At 47.3% G+C, this 23,567-nt stretch overlaps 1 long non-coding RNA gene across 1 annotated transcript; it reads left to right on the top strand.

The window, feature by feature from the left end:
- Positions 1 to 9,117: 9,117 nt before the first annotated feature.
- LOC121278774 lies at positions 9,118 to 20,452 on the top strand. The gene is made up of 3 exons (XR_005943281.1): positions 9,118 to 9,206; positions 10,124 to 10,213; positions 20,393 to 20,452. It is a non-coding gene; the product is annotated as an uncharacterized LOC121278774 (long non-coding RNA).
- Positions 20,453 to 23,567: the final 3,115 nt, after the last annotated feature.

Raw genomic sequence — 23,567 nt, 5'->3', positions numbered from 1 at the left:
TCACTCTTCTCATCACTCTCAACTCACACACTCACAAACCCATCACACATCCGCAGGGATCTCACACCTCAAGTGACAAGACCACTAACTCTCACACACACCCTCACATTGCATCAGGCTCATATCCTCTTGAATTCACATCCTCATTCCTGTTTATGCTTTGCTCACACACAAACATTCCTTGCAGTGCCATGCATCCTGCTCACACTCTCTCCATTTGTTTTCATGCAGGAGAAGCTGGCTCACATCAACAGGGAGAGGTCCCAGAATTAATGGGTGGAGTGGCCCACATTAGGTCCCTCGCTCACTTTGAGGAGTGTGGCACCGCGCTGACTGGGTGAGGACGTGGACCGTGGCTGCGGTGATGGTGAGGTCAGCGGCGAGCACCCACGTGATGATCCTACACCACAACATCCCTCTCTCAACGCAACTGTGAGTGCTCTCTCTCCTGCTTTTGATTCTGCTGCCCTGCACTAATTGCCTCCACTTTGGTTCACTTTGGAGCTCTGCCAAGTGACCGAAGCCCTCAGCCAGCCAGTCCCTCAACTCCATCCAGGCCTTCAACTTCAGCCAAGAACACACCTCCTCCAGTGAAGAGCTGGAAATAAGGAGCCTGGAAGACCCATCACAGCGCTTACCCACACCCTCCACCAGCGCAGAGACACAACCTCAGTGGGACCTAAATCTAGAGCAGGACCAGGTTCACAATCTAGTCGTCACCGCACGGACACGTGTCCACAGCAGAAGGAGGCAGGTGCGGCTAAGCTCCCGAACACACGGAAGACTGCTAGGGAAGAGACATCTGTGAGGACCTAGTCAGATGATTTGGCCTTCTAACTCATCGTGGAGAGTCAACAGAAAGCAGGAGAAAGTCACGCAGAGCTGTTGGGAGCCCTTAACAGAGAGGTACACGAGTCGGAGTAGTGGGTCCACCTGCTCTCTGATGATGTGGTGCCTATGGGGAGAATGGCGGATGCCATGGAGACCCTGGTCCAGCAGAACGCACAGATGCGTGCAGACATCCACTCTATCATGATAGCCATAAGTGAGTTCCTGCAGTGACAACAAGAAGGGCACATGGGGCATCTTGATGTCCCTCCAAACAAACCTCCAAGTGATCCTGCCCCTCAAGGAGTTAGGCATCCACAGGGAGAAGGAGTGGCAGCCAGACACCGATGGATCATCCACTCAGGAATCTCAGAGGCTGTCCTCTCCCTCCGAGTCCCCTTTGCCTGTGACCCCCTCAACCTTGTCCTCTGTCACCAGAGAGGGAGCAGTTGGCCCACAGGAGGACAGCCAATGCAAGCCGGGGCCCCCAAGGCCTCGACTCTCTAGAGGACCCATGCCGAAGTCTTCGAAAGCAACAGGGCAAACCATTGCACAGGCTGTCTCCACTCCTGCTGCAGTATGAGGTCAGGGCAGCACCTAGAAGTGGTAGGCCTAGAAAAATTAAGAATTTCTGAGCACAAGTGGCTGCATGGGTGAACACATTTTGTCACTTTATAATCTGAAAATATATTCACTGTCACTGGATAATGTGTAATCTGTAAGGTGTAATGTGTAATGGTATCTTTCAGCTTCATTAACAGGCTTCGCAAGTCCTCCCACTGCATACCCCACCACCGTGCCCCCGCCCCCCACCCCCAACTAGCAGTTCAGCTTCACGCCACCGGACCACAAGTGTTTCTGGAGGGAGAAGCGTGTGTGTGACAGGGCTTTTCAGAGCCTCGTGCAAGTACTCTCCCACACACACAGAGCCTTCCTCCATCACACTCATCTCAATGCCCTGAGCATTTTCAATGCTGCCTGCTGGGGTTCACTTTCAGTTGTCCATCTGAGCTGCATCTCCACCCACTGATCGCAGTCGCATGCAGCATCTGTGCCCACCCAACACAAAGCTCCTCTCACTTTCGATTTCAAAAACATGGTCGTAATAAGGTTTCCTCTCAGCTCCCCCGCCCTTTCCCCTCCCTCAGTCACCCATGTCCTTTCCCCAATCACTGTTGACCCTCCCGGCATCACCTTCCACCTCCTCATTGTCACCTACCAATCCAAGCCCTTGTCTTTCCAGGATGTCCAGGTGGACATGCACATTCCCTACCTTCCTGAGAATCGCACCCCCATCCACATTGACGTCCTCAACCTCCTCCTTCTCACCACCAGGGTCGGTGTCTGCCTCCAAGTCCCCGCCAACCACCCTCGCTGTCCCTGCTACTGCTATCATTGCACCCTCACCCTCCCACCCTTCCTGCTCATGCTGCCCCCTCTCATACTCACCATTCCCTCCTACCAAGTCCACCCTCAGTTCACTCCCCAGGAGGCAGCCTTTGACTCCACAGACCCCTCCCTTGTATGTTCACCTGGGCATCTCCCCACCCGCCCCCCCACTTTACTCCCTCCTCCACCTTTACTCCCTCTTCCCCCAGACTCCTTCCTGCCCCCGAACTCCTCCCCCACTGAACTCCTTCCTCCACCTCGACTCCTTCCTCCTCCTGGGCTACTTCCTCTCCCGAACTCCTTCCCCTCTCCAAACTCTTTCATTCCTACAAAGTCCTGCCCTTTTCTGAACTCCTTCTGCCCCACAAAGTCTTTTAACCCTCCAAATTCCTCCCCTACTCCAAACTCCTCCACTTGCAACATACTCCCTCCATATACCTACCCCCCAAGTTGCCACACTTTCCCCCATTATACCCTCCTCCCCATACTCTGTTCTCACCTTCCAACCTCACCCTCGACACCTTCGTTCCCCACCTCCCGACCTCGCCCTCCCTGGTACACCTTCCTCTTCCAGTCAAACTTCCGCTCCCAACCCTCCCACCCCCGGTACAACCTCCTCTCCCATTCACAGCTAGATCTTCGATGATCAAAGTAACAGCCCATGGCCAACACCATGATGTCCCGAAGCAGACCCCAGACATCAACAAAGACCTCCCACCTTCCATGAGCTGCTTCGCAGTGCAGCCATGTCCATCAGAATCCACCCAGCATGCAATGCATGTGTTCCTCCAGGGTTTGGTTACTGTCTGGCTCCAGCATCATGGTCTGGGCCGGTGTGTTTTCCCGCCGATGTAGGTGGTAAATTTGATGTGGGGGGATGCTTCTGGTGAGCAGAGTATATAATTAGATGTAAATGTATTATAATGACATTCCTAACGTATGGCGGATGATCGCAAACTGGTTTTATGAGAGCTTGAAACCAATTTTTGGCCTTCTGGCCATATTGTGCACTCATGCCCGCCATGACACCCGACACCAATGGGGACGGAAATTCCGGCCTTAAAATTCTGAGGGCAATTGAAAGGGTAAATGCTGAGACGCTGTTTCGTCTCATGGGAAACTTAGGACTAGGGGGCACAGTTTAAAAATAACAGGTCTCCCATTCAAGATGGAGATAAAAAGAATTTCATCCCTCAGAAGGTCAGTCATGTTTGGAATTCTCTTTCACAGGAAGCAGTGGAGGCAGGTTCATTGAATATATTCAAGGCTGAGTTTGACAGATTTTTGATTGACAAGGGAGTCAAAGGTTATGGGAGGCAGGCAAGAAAGTGGAGTTAAGAGCACAATCAGATCAGCCATGAAATTATTGAATGATGCGGCAGAGTCGATGGACTGAATGGCCTACTCTTCACCTGTTTCTTATGACATTATGCTAGAGCTTGCAGATTTGGAAGGTGCTGTCAAAGGAAATATGGTTAGTTTCTCCAGTATATCAGGTAGATGGTACACATCATTGACACTGTGAGCCAGTGGTGGATGGAGTAACAATAGAGCTGGTTACTTTTTCTTGAATAGTGTCAAGCTTCTTGATTGTTGTTGGAGTCACACTCATCCAGGCAAGCAGAGAGTAATTCCATCACACTCCTAACTTGTGCCTTGTAGATGGTGGACAGGCTTTGGAGAGTCAGGAGGTGAGAATTCACTGCAGAATTCCCAGCCTCCGACCTGCTCTTGTTGCCACAGTGTTTATGTGGCTGGTCAAAGTTAGGTTTTTGGTCATCAGGTTGTTGATAGTAGGGATTCAGCAATGGCAGTGCCATTGAATGTCGAGAGGAGGTGGTTAGATTGACTCTTGTTGTGGATGATTATTGCCTAGCACTTGTGTGGTGTGAATGTTATTTGCCAGTTATAAGCCCAAGCCTGAATGTTTTCCAGGTCTTTCTGCATGTGGGCAGTACCTCAGGAATTGTAAATGATCTGAACATTTAGCAATCATAGTGAACGTTCCCACTTCTGACCTCATGGTGAAGGGAAGATCATTTTGAAGCTGCTGAAGATGGTCAGCCCAAGGGAACTACCATGATAATCTCCTGAAGTAATGACTTGAGACTGAGATTTTTGGCCTCCAACAACCACAACCATCTTCCTTTGTGCTGGGTGTGACTCCAACCAGTGAAGAGTTTTCCTCCTGATTCCCAATGACTTCAATTTTGCTCAGGTTCCTTGATGCCACAGTCAGTCAAAATGCTGCCTTGATGTAGGAGCAGTCACTTTCATCTCACCTCTTAAGTTCAGCTGATTTGTCCATGTTTGGACCAAGGCTGTAAGGAGGTCAGGAGCTGAAAATCCCCAGTGGAACCCAGCTGAGCGCCAGTGAGCAAGTTATTGTTATGTCAGTGCTGCTTGATAGCACTATCACGGTACTTTCCATCACTTGGCTGATGATCGAGAGTAGACTGATGGGGCGGTGATTGGCCAAATTGTATTTGTCCTGCTTTTTGTGGACATGACATACCTGGGCATTTTTCCACATTGTCAGGTAGATGCCTGTGTAGTGGTTGTACTGGAGCTTGTCTTTAGTACTACAGCTGGGTTGTTATCAGGGCCCATAGTCTTTGCTGTATCCAGTACACTCAGCAGTTTCTTGAAATCACATGGGATTGGCTGAAGCCTGTCATCAATGATTCTGGGGACCTCAGGAGGATCCGGAGTTGGATAATCCACTCAACATTTTTGGTTGAAGATTGTTGCAAATGTTTCAGCCTTGCATTTTTTGCACTTGCATGCAGGACTCTGTCATCATGGAGGATGGGCTATTTGTTGACCTTTTCCTCCTGTTACTTGTTTAATTGCCCACCACCATTCATCACTGGATGGCAGGAGTGCAGAGCTTTGATCTGATCCATCGGTAATGTGATCAATTGGTTCTGTGAATAGTGTGCTGTTTCTGCTGTTTGGCACGCATGTTGTCCTATTTTGTAGCTTCACCAAGTTGGCACCACATTTTTAGAAAGTGTTGCTCCTGGCACGCTCTCCCTTTTTCCTCATTGAACCAGGGTTGGCACGATGGTAATGGTAGAGTGAGCTGGGCCATGAGATTACAGGTTGTTGTTGAATACAGTTTTCCTGCTGCTGATGACCCACAGCGTCTCATGGATGCCTAGTTTTGAGCTGCCAGATCTGTTCTGATTCTATTCCATTTAATATGGTGGTAGTGCCACAAAACCTGATGGAGGGTTTTCTCAGGGACTTTGTCTCAACTAGAACTGTGTTGTGGACACTCCTACCAATACTGTCATGGACAGATGCATCTGCGACAGGTAGATGAGTGAGGGTGGGGTCAAGTAGTTTTTTTCCCTCTGTCTTGTTTCTCTCGCTACCTGTCGCAGGCCCAGTCTGGCAGCATATCCTTCAGGACTTGACCAGCATGGTCAGTACTGGCACTACTGAACCACTCTTGGTGATGGACATTCAAGTTCCCCACCCAGAGTGCACTCTGTGCCCTTGCTACCCTCAGTGCTTTGTGAAAGTGGTGCCTGACCTGGAGGAACACTGATTCATCAGCTGAGGCAGGATGATAGGATTGCCATTAAGAAAATTCTGAAGGCACACTTCCAATGGCTGAATAGACCAGGTTGAACCCTGAGGGAACTTTCACATAACTGTGGGGTGGAATTGCCCCAGATTTTCACTAAATGCGGTAGTGGACAGGAAAAACGATGTTTTACTGACCACAATAGCGAGTTTTCGTGCTATATCGCCCCAATCCCACCTCATTAATCATGCATTCCCAGGAAATAGGCTGCTTCGCTGGCGGGCAGCCTATGATTTGTCCACCGCACCATCACCTCGCCGCTTCCCCACACCAGGCGCCATATTTAAAGTGCAGCCACATGCACACCTCTCGGTGCTTCCAAACCAGGACTGCTGCACAGAAGACATGGCCCTGAAAAGCAAGAAGACTGCAGCCCCCCAATTCAGTGACGCATCCCTGGGATGCTTTCTAGACACCATTGGAGCCCACCGTGATATCCTCTCTACCTCCACTCTGGCCGCAGGAGGCCCATCAGTATCACCACTCCGGCTTGGGAGGTGATGGCAGTGGTGGTCGGTGCCAATGCTGCACAGAAGAGGCTCGCCATCCGGAAAGTGCAGAAAAAAGATGAATAATCTTATCTGTGCTGCCAGGGTAAGGCAACCATCTCATCACTCTGAACTCACACACTCTCAAGCCCACCACACATTCACTGACATCTCACTCAGTGCCAACTCAAGGGACATCACCACTCACTCTCTCACACACACCCTCACATCTCCATCTGGCCTCATCTCCTCTGGAGATTGCCTCCTCAGCCCCCACCCTGTTGAGGCCATTTACACAGATCAACATGCGTCCTCACACACCCCCTGGGATACTCTTCCTTCCCCAGTAATGCCATAGCCATGCAGCCTCTTCCCTTGCCTGAGGACACTTCTCCCCCTTCTCCCAGCAAGCCATTGCCCTTCAGCCGTTAAAAAGCCACCCCCACCTTATGGCTGGTCTCGTAAGTAGAGACCTGTCCCCGAGCCCCTCTAAAAGTGATGTGGTGCTGCCTGTGGAGCCTGGTGCTGATGATCACGAGTGCTGCCCGAAGCAAGGTGGGCAAACAAACCTTCAAGTCCCAAGCGAAGTGCAGCTCGCCAGGCGCACGTCGCTTATGTTCAGTTGTGAAACACATCGGCGTGCAATCACACCAATGTGCTCAGATGATCCAGCGTGGGGGGATGATTCCGGCAAGCAGATGTATTAAAATGAAGTTCCCGAGGTTTGGTGGCAGGAGAGGTGATCCACCATTGACGGGCGGAGCGGACAATCGCAAACAATTTTTCCACCATATTGTTCGCTCATGCCTGCCATGACGTCCAACGCCAACAGGCCCGGAAAACTCCACCCGTGCTGAGCACTGTGTAGTCTTGCTGTGAGCAAGGATTGCTGATTTAGCGTTCCCCAAAATGAAGAAGAAGGTGACCAAAGCTAACAGGGCCAGCAAGCAGCCAAGGCCTTGGCTGACAAAAAGTGCAAACACTGCCTTTGGCATTTAAGAAATAAATGCTGAAAAAATTCATCCATAAGTGACATTTTTAGCTGAATATGCTAACTGTCCACTACAAAAATCATAAATGCTATCATTGTCCAGTTTCCACAACTACATCTTTTCAAGCATATGCTGACATGTAGCTCCTCTCCACAACTACTGTTTGGAAAACACTCTGCTACCTGTTCTTGAAGCCATCTCCCCAGTTAGTCCTGTCCCCTGCTTCTCACTCCAACTTATTCTGCATAGAGTCCATCCGTCATTCAGAATTTTTGAAATGAATTAACCTTCTGGGCCATTTCTGCTGCTTTTTTCCACATGGAACTTCCCCTCGGTGCCGATAAATGCTATTTCCTTTCAAACCCAATTTCCTTTTGCTCTCTCAGTGACAAACTTCTGGGGTGATTTCCAGCAGGAGCCATGAGAGCCTGAAGTGACCTTTGCTGTTGGCAGCTGAGGCCCAGGGAGGGGGCTATTCCAGGCTGTGTCCTCTCTGCTGCAGCAAGAACAACCTGCCTCTGGCTATTCTATCCCATTTGTGCAGACATCTGAGGGGAGCCAGCAGGAGGATACATATGTCGCTATGTATCAAGAGATAGCATCATTGTGTGCATGGTCAAACCTGACAAGTCACTAATTGACTCTTGGTCCGGTTAGCCAACAATGATACCATTCAACCTTCTGCACTCTGGTGCCAAAGGCATTTATAACAGCAGCTGCGGCTTCCATTACCAAAAGCTAGCATTGCCCTCAGACCCTCTGTTGGGAAGATCCCTTTCGCAAGAACTGCCATTTGTCGGCTGTTTGCGTTTCTACCAGGGATGCCATGCATCTGGAGTGAAATCCTACAACTAATTCACCAACCCCAGCATGTTCTGGGATATCATCTCAGCCATCTAGCATATACAGATACTAATTTGATGCTCAGCTCTACATCCATCCTTGAAATGGTGGTCTATAAAATCTGGTGTCCTAAGGCTCCTCAACTGAGGGCCGCTGCCTCCTATTCCTAGAAATTAGTGCCTCCTCACCGCAAGCTCCTGTTCACCACTCATGCTCTGTTCCTCACCATTTGATCTCCCTCAGCCTCACTAACTAAGCCGTCCCAGGTTGGGATCTTTGAGTTGGTGTTTATGAGAGAGAAGTGCAATGGGGATTTGGGTAGTGGTGAAATCTGTGGGCACTGGACCCTGAAGCTGCTGCTCTTCTACTCATAGCTGCAGTTTCCCCAAGAACAGAAGATGGGAGCTTATCAGGGATAACTGAATGGTGAAGTGGCCAATGCAGTTTAGTTATGAGCTTAAGCACTGATGCTGTATCGTTCAGAAAGTCTGCATTTTCATTTAAGCAGTGGAAATTGAAGAGACATAACATGAGGGGCAATTTGGATTGCACTTCACTTTTGTTCGAGGGTTTCTTTCCTTTCCCAATTGAAATATTTAAACAGGTGCCATGCAATGTCCGGGTAGTTTAAAACACTTTCATATATAACATAAATTTTGGCAGTCCAAATATCCCCATACTTCAGGGATGTTGTATAAGTGTTTTTAAGTCTGGAATCTGTTTTTTATAAGCAAATCTAATGAGAACAAATACTGGTTAAACTCTGGCACATTCAGCTTGCACATTGTGCTGTTACAGACAATCTGTAGTCGAACAGTTTCTCCATGTGTCCGATGATTGGTTTGATCACCTGCACCCCTCCCTTTGAGAATGTTTAAGAGAAAGGCTGCCAGAAGCTCATCTCTCTGGGATGGCTGGTCCGCTGAGATAAGACTTATCTCTGGTTTAATTGGCTTCTGGGAAACCATTCCAGCCACCCGCTGCTCAAATGCATTTCACTTACAGTATATCTTGGACAGGAGCAAGAGCAAGTAAGTGAGTTGGCACAAAGAGCAGATGCAGGACTAAGAGGTAATTATAAATGGGGTGTATAGATTATTTAGAACCTATGGGTGAATGTTGTTTGACAAAGAAAACATTGTTTGACCACATCAAGTTCATAGTTCTTTTCAGTGTATGCTTGCAATTTTTGGTGGTTGAATGATAGCAAGGACATTATATATTCTGTCTTATGGAAGAAATAGAAAGGAGTCTTTGCCAGCAAAGGATTTTATGAAGGTTTTTTTTCCAGGGGATATTGAGGTGATGACCTGGAATGTATGAATCTGACTTTATTTGATATGCTGATTGTTGTTTATTCAAAGCACCAAGCTATTAGTTGTAGCTTCCCCTCTATGACTGGCAGCTGTCCTTTTGCATACCCTCATGCTGTAGGGATGAAGGTGATCTTTCCCATCCCTTTCTATTCAGAAGGAGCAATCCTTCCTTCATCACCAGGGTAGGTAGTATGTAGCAAGCTTTAGTGATACTAGGCTCCACCAGATTTATCCAGTCACCCAAAGCAAGGCTTTGGAATTCCTATTGTCTGCACTATTACACTTCTTGTAGTTACATCAGCCTCATTATATTTTTGGTTCCCCTTTGTCCACAGAACACTTACTGAGGCCAGAAGCCGTGATTGCTTGGAATAACCCTGATCACCAAAACTCAATCATTCTGATACATAACTTTGAGTCATCATGAATGGTGGTGACACTGTCACATGAAAGCGTTAAATTATTTTTCTGGTAGTGAGAATTCACAGGCAGGATAAGGTGATTGGCATTGCCAACTAGCTGCATGTTAATTGAATGAAATCCTTTCCTGTTGGTGACAGTTGTCATATGGAACTTTTGAGTACCACAGGTTTCCCATAAATTGGTTATTTATATCTTTTGGAACCCTTCCAATCTGTAGAGCTGGATAACTCTCTCCATTTCTTTATACAGGAGTGTGCTGCCTAATGTGGCTAAGGTCCTCAGATGCTGCTTGGAAGGATACAGTGGCAGAGATATTCAAGCAAGTGGTGACTTTGACTGGTACAGACAGCACTATTCTCTTGTTGGAAGTGGCTGCAGGTCTTCAGCCATCAGTTGATGTATCTCCTCATTTGTCTTAAAGGAGAAATAGAGCCTTTTGAGGCATTGAAGTGATTTAGGTTGGTGGAGCGGAAGTTAGGGAAATGGAGTGACATTATTAGCCTTTGCCAGGTGACATTTAAATGGGGTGGGATGGGGAGAGTTAAAGGCAAATAGCATTATTTTTGCAGTATATCCTACAGCTTTTCTTACATTGCAACAGTGACTACATTTCAAAACCACCTCATTGGCTGTAAAGTGCTTTGAGATATCAGGTGATCAAGAAAGGTGCTATACAAATGCAAGTCTCTTTGGCAAATTTATGGTATAAGTTGTTTCCATGATAACCATTACCAGTCTATTTTATTGAGTTTTGCTCAAAGAAAATCAAAGGAATATTCAGCACCAGGTATCTGTACCCATATCCAAAAAAGGAATCACTTCTACCAATGGCAGGTGTCTCAGTCCAGGGCCTCTTCCCTGTGCTCTGTGCAGCCTTCAGACCACAGTGATGGCCCAGCCTCACTCTCCCTGGAAACATTACTGATGCCTGCATCTTGGCAGTGCTGGTCATTGCTGCCAGAATGTAGTGGGCAGGTGCCACAGAGTTATCTCATACTCTGTGTGCTTTCAGCACCTTTGAGGTGGGTCTGGCCCCCATCACACCAGCATCTGTGACCAGTGAAGCTGTGCACCAGCTCCTGAGGGGCTGAGGTGCTGAAGGTGGACACAGCATCAGATGCATCTAAAGTTTCATGGCTGCATCTCTGAGATGGCCCTGATCATGGAGAGCTGCAAGCGAGCTGCCCTTAGCCAGACAGGAGTCAGATATTCTCAGAGGCCATGTGAAGATCTATGGGGTGACCTCACTGCATGTTGTCCTCATCCTCCTGAGATCGAGTGATTATTAGGGTCTCCACTGCATCTCCATGACAGGAGCATTCTCACAGAAGGTATTGGTGCTGCAATAAGCCAGATTGGAGTCAAACATTCACAACTGCGATGTGAGGATCTATGGGGACACCTCACTGCATGTCATCATCATCATCCTCCACAAATCTGGCAGCTATAAGGGCCTCCCGAGTGTGCCTGCCTCGTCTAGCCAGTGCAAAGGCCTCATCCCCATTGTCGTCACCACGTCATCACCCCCTCACACTCATCCCCGTCAGCGTCCTCCTCATCAGAGGAGACATGAAGCACCTCCATCTCTTCCTCAGCCAGCTCCTCTCCCTGTTGCAGCGCCAGGTTGTAAAGGGCACAGCAGATGACGACGATGCATGATACCCTCTGCGGACTGTAATGCAGGGTTGAACCAGACTGGTCCAGGCACCGGAACCACATCTTCAGCATCCCAATGGTCTGCTCCGCCAAGTTGCATGAGCCTCATTATAGCGTCGATCTGCTGCAGTCTGAGGCCGACGCACAGGTGTCATCAGCCACGTCCTTTGTGGGTAGCTCTTGTCCCCAAGGAGCCAACCCTGCAGCCTCCATGGACCCTGGAAGACTGCAGGGATTTGCCAGCAACTCAGCAAGTAGACATCATGTACAATCCTTGGAAACTGTGCACATAGCTGCATTTCTGGTGGTCGCATACCAGTTGCACATTCAGTGAGTGGAAGCCCTTGCGGTGGATGAAGTCCACTGAGTGTAGTGATGGAGATCTGAGCACCACATGAGTGCAGTCAATCACACCCTGTGCCTGTGGGAATCCTGAGATCAGGGTGAATCCAATGGCCCTTGCATCCTGGCTGTCCCGGTCCCAGGTGAGATTCAAAGCTGTGTGCCATGGAGAAGATGGCATCCTTGATCTCATGGATGCATTTGTGGGTAGTGGATTGTGAAATCCCACAGAACTGACCTGTGGAGCCCTGAAAGGAGCCATTGGCATAGAAATTGAGTGCTGAAGTCACTTTCACAGCCACTGGCAGTGGCTGCCCTCCATGTCCCCTTGGTGCTAAGTCCTGCAGTAAGTGGCAGGTGTGAGCCACCAGGTCTCTAGGCATGCGCAGTCAGTCATCAGTGACATAGGTTCCCAGTCATCTGCAGAAATGGCAGGCGGCGTCTATAGACCCTGGGTATCACTAGGCGCTGACCAGCCATGGCTCACTGTCACTCCTGGGCAGCATGTGCAGGACCCCTGCTGCCCCTTCTTCATGAGGTTGCTGCTACTGTCTTTGCGCTGCCAGGTACCTCAATCGCACTCTCCTCCATCCTCTATGCTTTCTGTAGGCCTTCAGGCCTACAGCTAGGTCACCAGGATCCATGATACTGATGTGGTCCTCCTGAAGTATTAAAGAGAGAGAGCCATGGTTATCATGGCTGTACTTAGCACCTTTCCTGGCCCAGTGTGACCACCCCTTAATGCTTCCCAGAGAGTGCTGGTCACCCCTATGGCCAGAGATGAGCGTGCTGCATGGCTGCCTTGTCAACCTGCAACATGGGGGACATTGGTCCAAACCAGGATGCTGAGATTGCAAGGGGCTGTGAGCACCTCCAGCAGTGACTGCTACATGGCCAGCGTTGGCAAGGAGATTGTACAACGTGTGCAGCTCAACTGTTCCACGGTCCAGTAAAGTGATGGTGGACTTGAAGTCTATGCTGGGGGTGGATAGGAGGTGGGAGAGGGTAAGGTATGGAGTGCTTGGTGGCCATTTGGTGCCTCCCCGTTGCTTGCATGGGCAGGCAGGTTAGGAGCCTGACCCCAATCATATCACAGAAGCTGTGCCTGATCTGTCTCAGTTGCTGAGGCATGGTCAGTTTATACAGGTGTCCCTAATGCGTGGCCACTTCCATCGCTTACCCTGCCCCCAACCTGTGCGTGGGATGCAGTACTAGGGCAGCAATTGACCCTCCCATCCTCAGCAGTCGCCTCTGAGGCTGGCCAGCACTTGCCGCTGGATACGCCCACCCCTCAGCAGTGCCTGCAGGGCCAGGCATCAGTTTCCCCCAGCCCCCGGCGCCCCTGAGGCCTGTAAACAACAGGCGAGCTGTGGAGAACGCTGCTGCTCACTCACCTCAGTTCCCCCAAAGTGAAGGCCGCCAAGTGCACATTGCCTGCGTGCTGTTGTGAAACATGTCAGCGTGCTTTCCCGCCAACGTGGACAGACGATGCAGCGGGTTTCCAAGAGCCTGGCGAGATGGCCTTTTAATTATATGCTAATGTATTACAATTAGCTCCCCATCAACCGATGGTGGGAAACGCAGCCTGCCATCAGCAGGCTGAGCAGAAGATTGCAACCTGCCTTCCCGCCGTCGTGAAGTGGTCCCGCCATTTTTCCCACACACACCACCTATCATGCCTGCCACCAGCGGGCTCAGGACATTCCGCCCAGGACCTCTGAAATATGGTAGTCGGTCTCAACTCACTGCTTGTGTTCCAGCATGAGTTTGAAGGTTAACAGGAAAATTATGGAGTGTAGTATGGTGTAATACCCCAGAACTCCAAGGTGCAGTGATAACGCTCCTTTATGCCAATTCTGTTCTATGTGTTGGGTTCTCAATGTTAAACACGGCATCTTGGTAAGGCAAGGCAAATGAGGGGAAAAGTTTCAATTTAACGCCTTGAAGCTGCAATAGAATTCACAAAGTCCAATCCACTGAATCCAACTTTATACTAATTACACTTCATTCTTCAAGTACAGATAAGGTAAAATGCTTGAAATTGTCCTGAATCCTTACTGTGTACATAATTATGCCATTTGGCTGCATATGAAATATTGACAAGCTATGAACAGATTACAGATGAATCAAATACCTTCCAAGTGCACCTGAAGCACACTAACATCACAACAAAAGATTCAATTATAGTGACCATGTAAATCAAACATCCTGTGTGATGGATCAAACATATCCATAAGTCAATCAGAGGATTAAATCAAAACTCCTGAGAACTAAATTAAGTGGGGTTACCTACTTGGACATTGGATCTTGGTAACAGCTGATGAAGGTCCATGATACTTAGCTCAAATGACAACTCAACAATATACTAAGATAAAAAAAAGACACATGTAAAAGCTGAGGATTATAAAGATGACCCAAAATATTCTTCTTTAAAGGCCATTTCCACGAAATTGAGTGACTCATTCATAAAATCATATTATTTTTAGAATCTTACAGTGTAGAAGGATGTGAGTCAGCCCATTGCACCTGTACTGGTTCTTCAAGAGAGATGCCCAATTAATCTTATTCCCCTGCTCTTTCTTCACACTCACTCCAGCAATTTTTTTCTTTTTCATATAAATATCCAATTCCCTATAAAAGTTACTATTGAATCTGCTTCCACCATGCTTTCAGGCAATGAGTTGCAGACTGTAATAACCTGCTCTATAAGTTCTCATTTATCCCCAGTTCTTTCACTGATTAAGTTAAACATGTGTCCTATCAACACTCCTGCTAGTGGAAATAATTTCTCCCCATCTGCTCCATCAAAACCCATTATAATTTTGAACACCTCTATGAAATCTCCCCTGAACTTTCTCTGCTTTAAGGAGAATGATTCCAGCTAGACACTAGTCTCCCTACATAACTGAAGTCTCTCATTCCAGGTACAATTCTATTAAATCTCCAAGGCCTTCATGTCCTTCCTATGGTGTGATTCTCAGAATTAGACACAATATTCCAGCAATTTATAAATGTTTATCATAATTTGTTTTCTTTGCACTCTATGCCTGTGTTTATAAAGTCAAGAGACCTCCATTTTTTAATAGCCTCATCAACTTTTCCTGCTACCTTCAAAAATTTGTGCACATACATCTGCAGTGCCCTTTGTTTCTGCACCCTGTTTAAAATTGGACCATCTGGTTTATATTGCCTCTCCTCACTCTTCCTTCCAAAAGGTATGAGTTCACAATTCTCTGTATTAAATTTCATCTGCCATGTGTCTGCAGTCCGTCTATGTCTTCCTTAAGTCAATCTGTGTGAGAAATGGGGAAACTCCCTTTCTTTATTTGTATGGGGTGAATGATATCCTGAGGCCTGCAACAGCAGTTGACTTTCTGACCTCCACGTTTGGCTGCAAACCCCTTTAAGGGTTCTCCAGAAGTAGGAAGTGGCCCTGGGAATCCTCAAACTTCCAAGTTTGCTGATGACACAAAACTTGATGTGAATGTGAGAAGTGAGGAGGGCATTAAGAGGCTTCAAGGCAACTTAGGCAGGCTGAGTGAGTGGGCAAATAAATGGCAGATGCAATATTACATGGATAAGTGTGAAGTTATCCACTTCAGTAGGAAAAACGGAATGGCAGAATATTATTTAAATGGTGATAGATTGGGAAATGTTGATGCACAAAGGAACCTGGGTGTCCTTGTACACCAGTCACTCAAAGCAAGCATGCAGGTGCAGCAAGTAGTTAAGAAGGAAAATGGTATGATGGCTTTCATTACGAGAGGACTTGAGTACAGGAGCAAGAGTGTCTTACTGCAGTTGTACCAGAATAAAAACAGAATTACCTAGAAAAACTCAGCAGGTCTGGCAGCATCGGCGGAGAAGAAAAGAGTTGACATTTCGAATCCTCATGACCCTTCAACAGAATTGCTGAGTTTTTCCAGGTAATTCTGTTTTTGTTTTGGATTTCCAGCATCCGCAGTTTTTTGTTTTTATGCAGTTGTACCAGGCCTTGGTGAGACAACACTTGGAGTATTGCGTGCAGTTTGGTCACGGCATTGCCCTGGGGAATGAACCAAGGAATGGCTGCCGCCTATTTTGTTTAGTTCGTTGGTTGTCAGTGTAATTCTTAGCACACTGAGGATTATTTAGCAAATGTTGTCCAATCGTGGAATCACATCTAATTTTGGACATTATGTTTTGAGTTTTAAGATTATCAGTTGGTTCGCAGTGTGGCTTACTTACAAGCCAGTGTTAGAAGCTATTTATTTTCACATACGGTGCCCTGTCCTTTGCAGACAGAAGGAGCATGAACACAAATTGCACCTTTCTCAACTAAACAAAATAGGCAACAACCATTCCCTGGTTCATTCAGCAGGGCAATGCCTTGACCAATCAGAGTTAGTCTGCCTGGTTTGATTTCAAACAAAGTTTGGCAGTTAACTATCAGTGATCAATCAACTGGTGCATTCTTCATGGCAACGCCTCAACTAATAAGAGTCCACTTGCCAATCAATCAGCACTCTCTTCTTATGCAGTATAAATTGTTGTTTGCCTTACAATTTGGTATTCTTGCAAATTGTTCTGATGAGTGTAAGATAAAAAAATTCAACAGCATGTGTGTTTTTTCTGCAATACTCAAGTTCTATACTATCAAACGAGCATCAGAATTGTATTCAATCACTGTCTGTAACCTCATAGCAGGGGCAGAGAGACCTGGGGTACATGAGCACCAATCATTGGAGTTTGCAGGGCAGGTTGGGGATGCAGTTAATAAAGCATAAGGGATTCTTGGCTATATAAATAAAGGCATAGGCTCGAATCTTATGGGCCACTGGAGGTGGGATAGCAAACGGGGGGAGTCTTAAAATTGGATGCCAAGGCAGTTGCACCTTGCCTACCACCTACCTGCCCCCACTGTGATTTTACAGGGGAGGCATTGGGTGGCACGCTTCCTTTATTTTTACTAATTCACAGGATGTGGTCTTTGCTGGCTGGACCAGCATTTATTGCCCATCCCTAGTTACCCTTGAGAAGGTGGTGGTGATCTGGCTTCTTGAACCGCTGCAGTCCATGTGGTGGAGGTACATCCACAGTGCTGTTAGGAAGGGAGTTCCAGGATTTTGACCCAGCAACAGTGAAGGAACAGCGATGTATTTCCAAGTCAGGATGGTGAGTGACTTGGAGGGGAATTTCCAGGTGATGGTATTCCCATCTAACTGCTGCCCTTGTCCTTCTAGATGGTAGTGGTCGTGGATTTGGAAGGTGGTGAATTTCTGCAGTACCTCTTGTAGATGGTAAACACTGCTGCTACTGTGCGTTGATGGTGGAGGGAGTGAATGTTTGTGGATGTGGTGCCAGTCAAGCAGGCTACTTTGTTTTGGACGGTGTCAAGCTTCTTGAGTGTTGTAGGAGCTGCACTCATCCAGGAAAGCAGGGAGTAATCCATCACACTTGTGCCTTGTAGATGGTAGAGAGGCTTTGGGGAGCCAGGAGATGAGTTACTCGTCGCAGGATTCCTAGCCTCTGACCTGTTCTTGTAGCCACAGTATTTATATGGCTAGTCCAGTTCAGTTTCTGGTCTGTGGTAAGCCCCAAGATATTGATATTGGAGGATTCAGCGATGGTAATACCATTGAATGTCAAGGGGTGATGGTTAGATTCTCTCATGTTGGAGATGGTCATTTCTGGCATTGGTGTGGCGCGAATATGACTTGCCACTTGTCAGCCCAAGCCTGGATATTGTCCAGGTCTTGCTGCATTTAGACAGGGACTGCTTCAGTATCTGAGGAGTCGAACATTATGCAATCATCAGTGAACACCCTCACTTCTGACCTTATGATAGAAGGAAGGTCATTGATGAAGCAGCTGAAGATAGTTGGGGCCTAGGACACTCCTCCCACTGCTGTTGTGATATATTCTGTGGCTAGTAGGCTGGCACCAAGTGTCCAATTTGCCAGGTGAAAACTGGCGGACTGGTGGCCGGGCAATGGGGGAGTGCCTCATTTTCAGGCCTCCGATGTCCATCAGTGGCCCCAGTGAAGTGAGAACTCAACCCTGTGTTCTCCACCCATTGGTCATGTCTGACCAATTTGAATGAATTTTTCAAAGAGGTGACCAGGTGTGTAGAAGAGGGCAATGCACTTGACGTAGTCTACTTGGACTTCAGCAAGGCTTTTGATAAGGTCCCGCATGGGAGGCTGATAATAAAGGTAAGAGCCCATGGGATCCAAGCAATTTGGCAAATTAGGTCCAATATTGACCGAGTGGCAGGAAGCAGAGGGTGATGGTTGAGGGGTGTTTTTGTGTCTGGATGCCTGTGTCCAGTGGGGTTCCACAGGGAGCAGTGTTGGGTCCCTTGCTGTTTGTGGTATATATAAATGATTTAGACTTGAATGTAGGAGGGTTGATCAGTAAGTTCGCGGATGACACGAAAATTGGTAGGGTGGTAAATAGTGAGGAGGATAGCCTTAGTTTACAGGAGGATATAGATGGGCTGGTCAGATGGGCTGACCAGTGGCAAATGGAATTTAATCCAGATAAGTGTGAGGTGATGCATTTGGGCAGGACAAACAAGGCACAGGAATACATGATGAATGATAGGACCCTGGGAAGTACCGAGGATCAGAGGGACCTTGGTGTGCATGTCCACCGGTCTCTTAAGGTAGCAGGACAGGTAGATAAGGTGGTTAAGAAGGCATATGGGAAACTTGCCTTTATTAGCCGAGGCATAGAATATAAGAGCAGGGAGGTTATGTTGGAACTGTATAAACAGCTGGTTAGGCCACAGTTAGACTATTGCATGCAGTTCTGGAATCCGCATTATAGGAAGGATGTGATTGCACTAGAGAGAGTGCAAAGGAGATTTATCTGGATGTTGCCCGGGCTGGAGAGTTTTAGTTATGAGGAGAGATTGGATGACTGGGGTTATTTTTCCTGGAGCAGAGGAGATTGAGGGGGGACGTGATTGAGGTATATAAAATTATGAGGGGCATAGCTAGGGTAGACAGGAAGGAACTTTTCCCCTTGGTGGAGGGATCAATAACCAGTGGGTATAGATTTTAGGTAAGGGGCAGGTAAGAGGGGATGTGAGGAAGATTTTTTTCACTCAGAGGGTGGTGGGAATCTGGAACTCACTGCCTGAAAGGTGGTAGGGGCAGAAACCCTTATAACATTTAAGAAGTATTTGGATGTGCACTTGCGATGCCATGGCATACAGGGCTATGGGCCTGGTGCTGGAAAATGGGATTAGAATTGTTAGATACTTGTTTGACCGATGCAGACTCAATGGACTGAAGGGCCTTTTTCTGTGCTGTAGACCTCTATGACTCATCACTATGACCCTTGATCTGTCACTTTCCTGTCCACACCAAGTCCTGCAAGCCTGGCTTCAGTGAGACTCCAAACTTACTTCACAGTCTGGGCCCCATCACTGAACACCTTTCTTAAATGGCGCTGCTGGGACAAGAGAAAGGCACAACTTCCTCTCAGATGGGGCCGGATGTCCTCCCTGAAACCAGTAATTGGCATGGTGGCCAAACTGAGGTGGGCATGCCTCCAACTTTTACTCAGTGGGTGGGGGGGTGGGGGTGGTTGTGACTCTGCCCCCAGCAGAAAACTCAGCCCATAGGGTACAAAAGCAAGGAACATATGGTGAACTTTTATTGAACCTCATCTGGAGTATTGTGTCCAATTCTGGTGCCACACTTTAGGAAGGATGTAAAGGCATTGGAGAGGGTGCAGAAAAGATTTACAACGATGGTCCAGGATGAGAGACATCAATTGCGTGGGTAGATTGGAGAAGATGGGATTGTTCTTCTTCGAGAAGAGAAAGTTGAGATAAGATGTGATGGAGCTGTTCAAAATCACGGGGATCTGAACAGAGTAGATAGGGAGAACCTGTCCCATCGATGGAAGGGTTGAGAACCACAGGACACTGGTTTAAAGTGATTGGAAAAAGAACCTAAGGTGACATGAGGAAAACATTTTATTTGCAGTGAGTGGTTAGGATCTGGAATGTACTGTCTGAGAGTGTGCCGGAGGATGTAGGTTTCACTGGCTAGGCCAGCATTTATTGCCCATCTCTAACTGCCCTTGAGAAGGTATTGGTGAGCTGTCTTCTTGAACTGCTACAGGCCACTTTGTAAAGAACATGTCTTTTTATTTCTGTTGGACTGTGGATTAAAATTACAAAGGTTGCAGTCTGAAAGACATGTCTAATGTAACAGTGTGAGGGGGATATACAATGTTGCTGTCCTGGAACTGAGTGTGCCATGAAAGACAGGATGGTGCCAAGGAGGAGTCTTGTCTAATGGGGAACAGCCTGGCAACAACATTTTAATTGGCTCCTAACCAGGTGACCAGGGTTTGTGTTAGAGCAGTGCAGCAGAATAGCTCCTAGCCTGAAAAGAGAAAAGACCAAAAACCTCTTTCCCTTGTCTGTGTAAGATTCCAGTAATTCTACAATAATAGCTAGCTGGTTTTGCTTTTTTACTTATATCTCTATAACCTGCTCTCTCCTGAAAACCCCCTGTCAAGAGGAAAAAGGGACAATCACCCATTAGAGACATTGAAAAGCAAGTGCTCAACCAGTGAACTAAAGACTGCAAGTGCTGGGAAGACCATCTCATGTCATCAACAAAGAACTGAAAGGAATTTGGAGGACAGCGATCAAAATCAACCCATCGAATCCTGTACTCCAGAAGTGGTGCTATTGAACTGTTGTATCCCACCCTTAAAATCCATGTTTTTGTGTGTCTTATGTGTCCTGTATGTGTGTGTATAGAGATTTAAGAAGAGTTAGAGTTTAGGTTATAGAATTAGAAATTAACAGTTCATATTTCTTTCTTTTGCTGCTGGTTAAAGACAATTTGTTCAATAAACAGGTGTTTACTTATTAAGTTTACAAACCTGGTGCTTGTATTCTGTTACCCTAAATTAAACAATTTGGTGGTTTGATCAAACTTTTCACATTTGTTGTGGCTCAGGAGGCAGTGGGTCTTGGTATTGCAGCGCACTATCCCCAGTGAGTCGTGACGATGTGGTGTAGGTACACCTGCAGTGCTGTTAGGAAGGGATCTCCAGGATTTTAACCCATTGGACAGTGAAGGAACGGAAATATATTTCCAAGTCAGGATAGTGAGCGTCTTGGAGGAGAACTTGCAGATGGTGGTGTTCCCATGTGTCTGCTACCCTTGTCCTTCTTGGTGGTAGAGATTGCGGGTTTGGAAAGTGTGGTAGATGGAACATTGGTGAGGTGCTGAAGTACATCTTGTAGATGTAAACACTGCTGTCACTGTGCACTGGTGGTGGACAGAGAGAACGTTTAAGTTGGTGGATGGGGTGCCCATCAAGTGGGCTGCTTTGTCCTGGATGTTGTTGAGTTTCTTGAGTGTTGTTGGATGTGTACTTACCAGGCATGTGGAGAGTATTTCACAAGAGAATTGGATAATTATCTGAAATAGAAAGGTACGGGGGAAATGGTAGGAGAGTAGGACTCACGAGTAGGTCTCACAGAGAGCTGGCACAGACAGGATGGGCTGAATGGTCTTCTTCTATGCTGCAGCCATGCTATGATTCTATTGATGTAGTGGTAATATCATTGGACTGGTAATCCAGAGACCCAGGTAAATGTTCTGGGGACATGGGAATAAATCGCACCAGAGAAACTGGTGGAATTTAACTTCAGTTAATAAAATCTGGAATTCCAAGCTAATCAGACCATGACAACTATAACTGATTATTGTAAAAGCCCATCTGGTTCATTAATGTCCTTTAGGGAAGGAAATCTGCTGTCCTTAACTGGTCTGGCCTGCATGTGACTCCAGGGCCACAGCAATGTGGTTGGCTCTTAACTGTTCTCAAGGGCAGATAGGGATGAGTAACAAATGCTTACCAGTAATCCCATCTCCCCATGAAAGAATTAAAAAAAAATGAACCTGGACAAAGCAACCCACTTAATCGACATCCCATCCACCACCTTCCCTAGCACAAAGGAAGATGGTTGTGGTTGTTGGAGGTCAGTCATCTCAGATCCAGGACATCACTGCAGGAGTTCCTCTGGGTGGTGTCTTTGGTCCAACCATCTTCAGCTGCTTCATCAATAACCTTCCTTCCATCATAAGGTCAGAAGTGGGGATGTTCGCTGATGATTGCACAGTGTTCAGCACCATTTGCAACTCCTCAGCTACTGAAGCAGTCCATGTCCAAATGCAGCAAGACATGGACAATATCCAGGCTTCGGCTGACAAGTGGAAAGTAACATTCGTGACACACAAGTGCCAGGCAATGACCATCTCCAACAAGAGAGAATCTAACCATCACTTCTCAACATTCAATGGCATTACCATCACTGAATCCCCCACTATCAACACCCTGGGGCTTACCATTGACCGGAAACTGAACTGGACTAGCCGTATAAATACTGTGGCTACAAGAGCAGCTCAGAGGCTAGGAATTCTGCGACGAGTAACTCACCTTCTGACTCCCCAAAGCCTGTCCACCATCTACAAGGCACAAGTCAGGAGTGTGATGGAATACTCTCCACTTGCCTGGATGAGTGCAACTCCCACACACTCAAGAAGCTTGGCAGCATCCAGGACAAAGCAGCCCGCTTGATTGGCACCACATCCACAAACATTCATTCTCACCACTGACACACAGTAGCAGCAGTGTGTACCATCTACAAGATGCACTGCAAGAATTTACCAAGGCTCCTTAGGCAGCAGCTTCCAAACCCACAACCACTACTATGGAAAAGGACAAGGGCAGCAGATAGATGGGTACACCACCACCTGGAAATTCTCCTCCAAGTCACTCACCATCCTGACTTGGAAATATATCGCCATTCTGTCACTGTCACTGGGTCAAAATTCTGGAACTCCCTTCCTAACAGCACTGTGGGTATACCTACACCACATGGACTGCAGTGGTTCAAGAAGGCAACTCACCACCACCTTCTCAAAGGCAACTAGGGAAGGGCAATAAATGCTGGCCCAGCCAGCAAAGCCCACATCCCATAAATTAATATAAAACAAAAACGCAAACATTCACTGCCTCAACCATTGGCACACAGTGGTAACAGTGTACATCTGCACTGCAGCAACTTGCCAAGTACCTTCCAAGCCCTTAGCCTCCACCAACCAGGAGGACAAGGGCAGCAAATGCATCGGAATGCCATCACCCGCAAGTTCTCCACATCACACACTCTCCTAACTGGGAACAATTTTGCTGTAGTTCCTTCACTTTGGCTGGGTCAAAATCCTAGAGTTCCCTTCAACACAGACTATCCATTAGAGCTGGTCTAATTCTCCTAATGGTGTATGTACTGAAGAGGGAGAACAAAAAGAAATATCACCTGTATATGGAGAATAAGCTTGAGCAAAGATTAGGGAAGTACAAGGCCTTTAGTCTAGCGAGAAGGGGCACATCACTGAACTGCACAACTTATCAGCTGGTATAGATAAGAAATCTGATTTGTGAAGAGAACACTTCCATCAGAGAGGAAGTAGGCGGAGTGAGCCCACTGCCCGCCTATTGGAAGCTATTAGAGACACAAGCCACTTTCATAGTTGAACCTGTCTTGCATTCCAGCAGTGAGCTGCTTTTTGAATGGCCTGAAGATGTCCCTTTTAGGACAGCTGGTTGGGCCACGCAATGCCAAATACCAATGGTTGGAACATGTGCGGCAGTTACTTCATCCATTGGTACATCA

This window comes from Carcharodon carcharias, chromosome 6, assembly GCF_017639515.1.
Source record: "Carcharodon carcharias isolate sCarCar2 chromosome 6, sCarCar2.pri, whole genome shotgun sequence".
In the NCBI taxonomy this organism is placed as follows: Eukaryota; Metazoa; Chordata; class Chondrichthyes; order Lamniformes; family Lamnidae; genus Carcharodon; species Carcharodon carcharias.
Note: the sequence above shows the minus strand (reverse complement) of the source record. Positions and strands in the feature narration are given on the sequence as shown.